A 10,128-nucleotide genomic window follows, 5' to 3' on the forward strand; every position below is an offset into this window, starting at 1 on the left:
CACTGTATAAAACTTTGAGGTCTATGTCCTCTGTGTGCTGTAGTAAATCCCAAAGTATCTCCTGAGGAGGGGGTAGGCCCTGCCCAAGGGTGCTCCCTTTGCCTGCCTTTATGCCCTTCTATGCCAACTTTCAAATGAGGTTGTCAATCCTCTCTCCAGCCCAGCTTACTGTTAAAATTTAGGACCCTGCCAGTCGCAGTGGCTCCCGCCTGTAATCGCAACACTTTGGGAGGCCAAGGAGGGTGGATCACTTGAGGTTGGGAGTTTGAGACCAGCCTGGCCAACATGGAGAAACCCCATCTCTACTAAAAAGACAAAAATTAGCTGGGTGTGGTGGTGGGCGCCTGTAATCCCGGCTACTTGGGAGGCTGAAGCATGAGAATCGCTTGAGCCTAGGAGGTGGAGGTTGTAGTGAGCCAAGATTGTGCCACTGCACTCCAGCCTGGGTGATGAGAGTGAGACTCCTTCTCAAAAATAAATAAATAGCTTTTCCTCCCTGACGCCACCGAGGTCGCACGCATGAGGCTTCTCCGCCGCCGCCGCAGACGCCGCCGCGATGCGCTACGTCGCCTCCTACCTGCTGGCTGCCCTCGGGGGTAACTCCTCCCCCAGCGCCAAGGACATCAAGAAGATCTTGGACAGCGTGGGCATCGAGGCGGATTACGACCGGCTCAACAAGGTTATCAGTGAGCTGAATGGAAAAAACATTGAAGATGTCATTGCCTAGAGTATTGGCAAGCTTGCCAGTGTACCTGCCGGTGGGGCTGTGGCCATCTTTGTTGCCCCAGGCTCTGCAGCCCCTGCTGCTGGTTCCGCCCCTGCTGCAGCAGAGGAGAAGAAAGATGAGAAGGAGGAGTCTGAAGAGTCGGACGATGACATGGGATTTGGCCTCTTTGATTAAATTCCTGCTCCCCTGCAAATAAAGCCTTTTTACACATCAAAAAAATAAAAATAAAAATAAATACATAAATACATAAAAATAAAAATTTAGGACCCTACCTTTAAAAATTAAAATTTAGGACCTTACCTTTTTGAGTGCTGGGGTTATACTCCAGGTGCCTGGCATTGAGAATAACATTGAACTCACAATCCTTGCCCAAAATAAGACAAATAGTATTTATGGAAGTTTGACTGAGCGGTCTATACCCCTAGTGTATGTCAAGATCTATCCCTAGGAAAGACCAAACCAGAAGAGAGCTAGCTAGGCCCCAGCCTCTTATCATCTCTTCTTGCTGAATTATGCTCAGACATGACGCCATTGATCTACACTGAAGGGCATTTACATGAAACTATAAAACTCACTGGCCTCTCAGTTACTTGATGTCCTCATCTTCATAGACGTTTTTCATCTACACCACCTGAGGTACTCACTTTCTAGAGTGACATCCTGGAATTGTCATCACCAGAAATGGTACTACTTCCAAAATCACAAATCTAAGATCTCAACCTCCTTGCTGTTCATCCAGCTCCTTTGCTCAAGTAGTGCAATGCCACAACTCAGTCTCAAAGAGTGCCAATCCATTGACACACTGACACTACCACTTTTTTCCTATCTTCACTTCCTTCCTTTTTTTTTTTTTAGATGGAGTTTCGCTCTCATTGCCCAGGCTGGAGTGCAATGGCTCGATCTCAGCTCACTACAACCTCAACCTCCCAGGTTCAAGCAATTCTCCTGCCTCAGCCTCCCGAGTAGCTGGGATTACAGGCACCTGCCACCATTCCCGGCTAATTTTGTGTTTTTAGTAGAGACTGGGTTTCTCCATGTTGGTCAGGCTGGTCTTGAACTCCCGACCTCAGGTGATCCGCCTACCTCAGCCTCCCAAAGTGCTGGGATTACAGGCATGAGCCACCGTGCCTGGCCCGCTTCCTTCCTTATCCACCTTAGGTACTAATGCCTAAATTTTTTCAGCTTTTTTTTTTTTTTTTTTTTTTTAAGATAGGGTCTCCCTGTGTCACCCAGGCTAGAGCGCAGTGGTGTGATCACAGCTCACTGCAGCCACAACCTCCTGGGCTCTAGACAATCCTCCCACCTCAGCCTCCTGAGTAGCTGGGACTATAGGCACACACCATCACTCCCAGCTAATTTTTGTATATTTTGTAGAGATGGAGTTTTGCTATATTGGCCAGGCTGGTCTTGAATTCCTGGACTCAAGCAATCTGCCCATCTCAGCCTCCCAAAGTGCCAGAATTAAAGGTGTGAGCCATAGTGCCTAGCCTTATTTTTTTCATCTTCTAAAAATTATTTTTTTATTTTTAATGTTTGTGGGTACATAGTAGGTGTATATGTTTATAGGGTACATCAGATATTTTGGTATAGGCATACAATGCATAATAATCACATCATGGAAAATTGAGTATCCAACCATCCCCTCAAGCATTTATCCTTTGTGTTATAAACAATCCAATTATACTTTTTTAGTTTTTTTTTTTTTTTTTTTTTTGAGACAGAGTTTCACCGTTGTTGCCCAGGCTGGAGTGCAATGGCACAATCTCTGCTCACTGCAACCTCTGCCTCCTGTGTTCAGGCGATTCTCGTGCGTCAGTCTCACAAGTAGCTGAGATTACAGGCATGCACCACCACGTCCAGCTAATTTTGTATTTTTAGTAGAGACGGGGTTTCTCCATGTTGGTCAGGCTGGTCTCGAACTCCCTACCTCAGGTGATCCACCCGCCTCGGCCTCCCAAAGTGCTGGGATTACAGGCGTGAGCCACCGCGCCGGCTCTTTTAGTTATTTTCAAATGTACAATTAAATTGTTATTGACTACAGTCCTTGTGTTGTGTTATCCAATACTGGTCTTATTCATTCTTTCTTACTATTTTTTTTCTTTTTCTTTTTGTTTTGTTTTGTTTTGTTTTGGAGATGGAATCTTGCTCTGTCACCCAGGCTGGAGGTCAGTGGCATGATCTCTGCTCACTGCAACCTCTGCCTCCTGAGTTCAAGTGATTCTCCTGCCTCAGCCTCCCAAGTAGCTGGGACTATACGCATGCGCCACCACGCCCAGCTAATTTTTGTGTTTTTAGTATAGACAGGGTTTCACCATGTTGGCCAGGTTGGTCTTGAACTCCTGACCTCAAGTGATCTGTCCACCTCAGCCTCCCAAAGTCCTGGGATTACAGGTGTGAGTCACCACACCAGGCCACTAACTATTTTTTTTGGTTTCCATTAACCATCTCCACCTCCCCACCATTGCTGCCCCCTTGCTACCCTTCCAGCCTCTGGTAAACATCCTTCTATTCTCTATCTCCATGACTTCAATTGTTTTGATTTTTAGATCCCGCAAATAAGCGAGAGCATGTGATATTTGCCTTTCTGTGTTAAGGCTTCAATTTATAATCACTCATGTAATTTAAAAAATCCAACAGTACTTCTTGCTTTGGCTATAGTTTGATGCAGGGGATGAAATGATGTCACAAGAACCCAGTTTTTTTCCTGGGTTTAAGAGCATTGGGCTGGGCGCGGTGGCTCACGCCTGTAATCCCAGCACCTTGGGTGGCCGAGACGGGCGGATCACGAGGTCAGGAGATCAAGACCATCCTGGCTAACACGGTGAAACCCTGTCTCTACTAAAAATACAAAAAAATTAGCTGGGTGTGGTGGCAGGCGCCTGTAGTCCCAGCTACTCGGGAGGCTGAGGCAGGAGAATGGCGTGAACCTGGGAGGCGGAGCTTGCAGTGAGCCGAGATCACGCCACTGCACTCCAGCCTGGGCGACAGAGCAAGACTCTGTGTCAAAAAAAAAAAAAAAAAAAAAAGCAAAAAGCACTGCTTCCTCTATGTTGGTTCCATTCTCAGGCAGGCTTTCTTCCCACCATGCCAAGGAGGTTGCATTCATTAGCCTCACAACCCTAGACCCAACCACAAAAGAGATTCCCTTTTTTAAGAGTTTTTATAAAAGTCCTGAGATTCACTAAGAATCACTAAGAGGATGTGCACGTCATCCCCTCCTTCCCTGTCTTGCCTGAATGGGGATATGATGGCTGATGTTTAAGCAGCAATTCTGAGGTAAAAGCCACTTGTAGAACAGGGCAGAGCAGCAATATAGCCAGTCTAGCAATATAGACAGCTGCTCTATTAGTCCTGGCAGGCTCAATTTTATACTTCTTTTTATGTAAAAGAGAAAAAAAATTTCCACCTTGTTTAAGCCACTGTTATTTTTGTTTTTTTTCTATCACTCACAGCCTAATCTAATCCTGATAAATGCCAAGTGCATGTATCAGGATAGACGATGGCATCTTAGGAGCCACATACTGTGTAATAATGTAAGAGCAAACTTTAACAAGTAGAAGATGAAAGAAAGTTTAATGGTGACCAAACCATCTTTTACACCATCTTAATCAATTTTATTCTTTAAGCAATATGTGTGTACGTACTAGGGATGGGAGGGTTGAAATATTTTGAGCTAGGAGTTAATGATTAGATTATTTATATGTTAGAAAGATTCTTCACGTGCTTCGATGGATATTTTGGAAGTGGGCAAGACTGGGGAACTGAGTTTGCAACAATTCTAGCAAGAGATGATAAAGATCAAAATCAGGGCAACAGTGCTGGAGAAGGCAAAAAGGAGACAGATTTGAAAGATATACACGAGGTAGAATTGGCCAAAATGTGGCCAGTCTGAACGACTTCTGAAGTGACAGAGGCAGATAGATCCTATTATAAGAATACAACAGCTGATATTAGAAGTAGCATTCCAGAGAGATGATTTTTTTTAAATGCAGATATCTATGCTGTAGAATTTTTTATTCACTATTTTCATATACAGTTCTCACAAAAGTTCTGAGAGTCACATGCATGTTATGTCTGAATGAATGGGCATAGTTTATTGGAGTGTAGATATATTTAAATCACTATTACATGTCAGTTATCATTTGGATCAGTTCTTCCTCTTGTAGCAAGAAAGATAGCTTCAATCTACTGCCTCAGGCATGCAACTGAAGTGTAACTTTATCTTTCTACAACTCAATTCGTCTTTACCTAGAGCCTCCATTCCACTTGATGATATAAGTGGTTATAGTTATTTAAGACATTTAGCTATTTGAGACATTTTTTCCAGTCATTATAGATTTAAACTCTGTCAATTCAAGATATTTTTTCCCTCTTTCCAAATTCAGGTCATTTAAACACCTGGATGTTTGTATGAGCTCATTGTGTAGCTGCACCAGACCAATCTGGTTCAACTACTTTTTTTTTTTTTTTTTTTTTTTGAGACAGCGTTTCGCTCTTGTTGTCCAGGCTGGAGTGCAATGGCACAATCTCGGCTCACTGCAGCCTCTGACTCCCAGGTTCAAGCAATTCTCCTGCCTCGGCCTCCCGAGTAGCTGGGATTACAGGTGCCCGCCACCATCCTCTGCTAATTGTATTTTTTGTATTTTTAGTAGAGACAGGGTTTCATCATGTTGGCCAGTCTAGTCTCAAACTCCTGGTCTCAGGTGATCCACCCACCTTGGCCTCCCAAAGTGCTGGGATTACAGGCATAAGCCACTGTGCCCTGCCCTTTTTTTAAAGTATGAATATTATTTTTTGAGACAGTCTCACTCTGTCACCCAGGCTGGAATGCAGTGGCAGGATCTCGGCTCACAGCAACCTCTGTCTCCTGGGTTCAAGTGATTCTCCCACCTCAGACCCCCAAGTAGGTGGGACCTCAGGAGCCCACACCACAGCTGGCTAATTTTTTGTATTTTTAGTAGAGACAGGGTTTCTCCATGTTGCCCAGGCTGGTCTCCAACTCCTGGGCTCAAGGAATCCACCCGCCTCAACCTCCCAAAGTCCTGGGATTACAGGTGTTAGCCACCCTGCCAGGCCTGGTTCAAAGTTGTGATTGTTTTTCAGTTGCCATGGACCCTCACGTCACTATAACCTGAGCATGCCCAGATGAACAAAGCATGCAACCACATGGAGAACCTAAGTGCTCAGACCAAGGAGCAGGGACTGAATTAAGAATTGGAAACCACATGGCAGGATCCAATCAGATCAAGCCCTGGTGTCACCCTATGGCAGGATCTAGTCAGTTCATGCCTCCCAGCATCACCTTATTGCCAGATTCAGTCAGATCCCATGTCCTTACCTTATGCCTGTAAAACCTGTCCCAGCCCCCAGCCTGGAGAGGCACTGCTTTGGGAGCTATCCCCAGTATTTTCCTTACTTGTTGCAAGTAAGAAAATCCCCTTGCTCAATCCTCCTTGGTTGTGGTCATTGGGCTATCACTCGCCAAGCATCCAAACTCACCTATTGTGGGGGTAACAACTGGATTGGAGATAAGGAGTGAAACTGACCATTGGTCCAATTGAGAGATAACAAAGGCCTTCACTAACGCAATAGCCATAGGGTCTTTTTTTTTTTTTTTTTTTTTTTTTTTTTTTAAAGGGAAGGTCTTATTATGATGCCCAGGTTGGTCTCAAGCTGTCCTCCCTCCTTGGCCTCTCAAAGTGCTGGGATTACAGGCGTGACCCACCATGCCCATCCTGGGTCTTATGTTTTAAGTATAGAGGAGTATATAGAGAAAATACTACCACCTAGATGCCCCTCACTGCAAATACGACAAAATAAAATAATGGCTACACAAGTTAGAAAATTATTATTACATTTTTAAAATGTAAATTGACTTCTGATTCACTTTACCCCTTCTGATTCACTTCTGATAGCCTGTCCTATTCAGAAAATAATTGTGAAGGCATAAATGGTGATATTTTAAAGTATTAAGAATGGCATGGCCAGGCATGGATTCTTATAGGAACCACGCTATAGGATTATAGGGTGGTTCACACCTATAATCCCAGCACTTTGGGAGGCCGAGGTGATACAGGAGGGGGCAGGGAAGTGCTGGGTAGAGAAAGGCGGGGTCCCTGGCAAAGGCTCCACCCTGGGGCCTGTGCCTACAGACCTAACTGAGAACAGGTACTCCTGTTTCCGTGCCCAGATGTTGAATTTTCCAAGACCACTCTGGCCCACCATGCCCCTCATCCTGTGCCCATAAAAACCCAAGACCATAGCAGGCACACACACAAGGGGCTGGATGTCGAGAGGAGCAGAAGAGCAGAAGAACACACCAACAGACACCAGCAGACACTGACAGGCCATCGACAACAGGACAACGTGGAATTCGGTCAGGGGTGGTTCTTGAAGAGCCCAGCCGCTAGGTGGCGCAACTCCAGGGGAAGACCACCTTCCCACTCCATCCTCCTTCTGGCTCCACATCCATCTCACTGAGAGCTACTTCCCCCGCTCAATAAAACCTTGCACCCATCCTCCAAGCCCACATGTGATCCGATTTTTCCAGTACACTAGGGCAAGAAGCCGGGATACAGAAAGCCCTTGTGATAAGACAGAGAGTCTAACTGAGCTGCTTAACACAAGCCACCTGCAGAGAGCAAAACTGCAAGAGCACACTGTAACACAGGCCCACTGGGGCTTCGGGAGCCGTAAACACTTAACCCTAGATGCTGCTGTGGGGTCGGAGCCCAAAAACACTCCCCAGTACCTGCATCCTCTACATGCTCCCCCTAGAGGTTTGAGCAGCCGAGGACTGAAGAAGCGAGCCACATCCCTGTTGCATGCCCTGTGAGGCGGGTAAGGGAACTCCTCCAGTTTCAGAGGCAGGCGGATCGCTCGAGCCCAGGAATTTGAGACTAGCCTGAGCAACAAGGTGACATCCTGTCTGTACCAAAAATACAAAAAAATTAGCCAGGCATGGTGGTGTGTACTTGTGATCCCAGCTACTCAGGAGGCTGAGGTGGGAGAATCATCCGAGCCTGGGGAGGTCGAGGCTGCAGTGAGCCATGATCTCACCACTGCACTCTAGCCTGTGCCACAGAGTGAGACCCTGTCTCAAAACAACAACAACAACAACAAAAAAGAATGGCATGAACATATATTCCAACATCATGACATCTAATTTTATGAAATTACATATCAGTTCACTCTATCCATAAACTCTGGAAAATTTTCCTTCTCAAGCCATCCCATTAGATAGATGAGACTAGCTTATCAGTTCAAATCACAACTTTGGTTCCAGTTTAGTCAGCCCCGGATTTTGAGAATAGAGGGATTAAGGATAGTGAGGATATTAATCACTCCATATGGACCCTCAATAGTCTAGCTCATGATTCTCAGGTAGAGCCACTAGGAAAATATCCAGTTCTGACATCAAATATATTATCAAAAGTAACCATTCATAGAAAAAAAGTTATAAAACATTCAGTTCATAAACAGTGTACAAAATTGTAGCTGATAACAACACCCATTCTTCACTTTCCATAAATCAGACGTTTTCATTTTATTTTATTTTATTTTATTTTTTGGGTGCAGGGACAGAGTCTTTCTCTGTCACCCAGGCTGGAGTGCAGTGGCACAATCTCAGCTCGCTGCAAACTCTGCCTTCTGGGTTCAAGTGAGTTTTGTGCCTCAGCCTCCCAAGTAGCTGGGACTATAGGTGCACACAACCAGGCACAGCTAATTTTTGTATTTTTAGCAAAGGTGCGGTTTTGTCATGTTGGCCAGGCTGGTCTTGAACTTCTGCCTTCAAATGGTCCACCTGCCTCAGCCTCCTAAAGTACTGGGATTACAGGCCTAAGCCACCACACCCCAACCTAAATTTTTTTTCTTTAATTCTCATCCAAAATCTTCAATCTTCATGTCCAAAATAAAATATTATTATCTTTTTTATTTAAAGGTCAGTTATCCTGATTTTGTCTTCTAGAAGGAAACTTATGGATACTTTAAATTTATTTTCAACAAATATTTATTGTCTACTATATTCCAGATGGATACATTTGTGAATAAAACAAACCAAAATAAAAATTAGACTCATGGAGCTCACAGTATCTTGGCAGAGGCAGACAGTGAACAAAATTAATAAGTAAAATACATATTACATTACATGATGACAAGTGCTAAGGACAAAAATAAAGCATAGAAGGGCATGAAGGTGCAATTTTTTTTTTTTTTTTGAGATGGAGTTTCACTCTTGTTGCCCAGGCTGGAATGCAGTCATGCCATCTCGGCTCACTGCAACCTCCACCTCCCAGGTTCAAGCGATTCTCCTGCCTCAGCCTCTGAATTAGCTGGGATTACAGGTGCATGCCACCACACCCAGCTAATTTTGTATTTTTAGCATAGATGGGGTTTCCCTACGTTGGCCAGGCTGGTCTCGAACTCCTGACCTTAGATGATCCGCCCACCTGGGCCTCCCAAAGTTCTGGGATTACAGGCATGAGCCACCATGCTTGGCCATAAAGGTGCAATTTTACATAGAGTAGGAAGGGAAGGCTTCATGGAGATATTTGAGTGCAGGGTGAATGAGGTAAGGGAGCAAGCCATGTGAAGATGAAGGGGAGGAGCTGCTCCAGAGGGAACAGCAACTGCAAAGGCTCAGAGGTGGCAGCCTTCCTAGATGCTTGAGGACTATCAAGGAAGCCAGTATGGTTATTGAGGAGACACTAAAGGGAAGGTAGAAGATGAGACTCAAGAGGTAATGAGTGTCAGCAATCACAGAGCACATGGAGAATTTCGGAACATTTTAAGGGAATCTCAGAACCAGAAGATGCATTCGAGATCATCTATCTCAATGGGTTTTGACATTTGTTTACTTTGATCCAAAATAAATACATTTTATTTCTTGACGTGGCACACACATGTGTACATATATACACACACGTTCACACATACACACATAGTAATGAAACAAAAATTTTATGAAACAGGCCAGGTGCAGTGGCTTATGCTTGTAATCCCAGCACTTTGAGAGGCTGAGTCAGGAGAATTGCTTGAAGCCAGGAGTTGAGACAAGACTGCACACAAAGGGAGACCCTGTCTCTACAAAAAATAATAATAATAAGCCAGGCTCAGCAGCGTGCATCTATAGTCCCAGCTACTTGGGAGGTTGAGGTGGGAAGAGCACTTGAACCCAGGAGTTCAAGGCTGCAGTGAGCTGTGATCACGCCACTGCACTCCTGCCTGGGCAACAGACAAAGGCTCCGTCTCAAAGAAACAAACAAAATCTATGAAACATAAACATATTTATCATGATGTATGATACACCCTGACATTTTGTTTTGAATTCTGGTGGTTACTCACCAAATTGACTTTACAATTCCCCTCTGTTATTTTTGGTTTTTTGTTTGATTTTGTGG

At 44.6% G+C, this 10,128-nt stretch overlaps 1 pseudogene; it reads left to right on the plus strand.

The window, feature by feature from the left end:
- Positions 1–509: 509 nt before the first annotated feature.
- On the plus strand, positions 510–962 carry LOC101149560 (large ribosomal subunit protein P2-like; annotated as a pseudogene).
- The last annotated feature ends 9,166 nt before the right edge of the window (positions 963–10,128 follow it).

The sequence above is a fragment of the Gorilla gorilla genome, chromosome 9 (assembly GCF_029281585.2).
Source record: "Gorilla gorilla gorilla isolate KB3781 chromosome 9, NHGRI_mGorGor1-v2.1_pri, whole genome shotgun sequence".
Classification (NCBI taxonomy): Eukaryota; Metazoa; Chordata; class Mammalia; order Primates; family Hominidae; genus Gorilla; species Gorilla gorilla.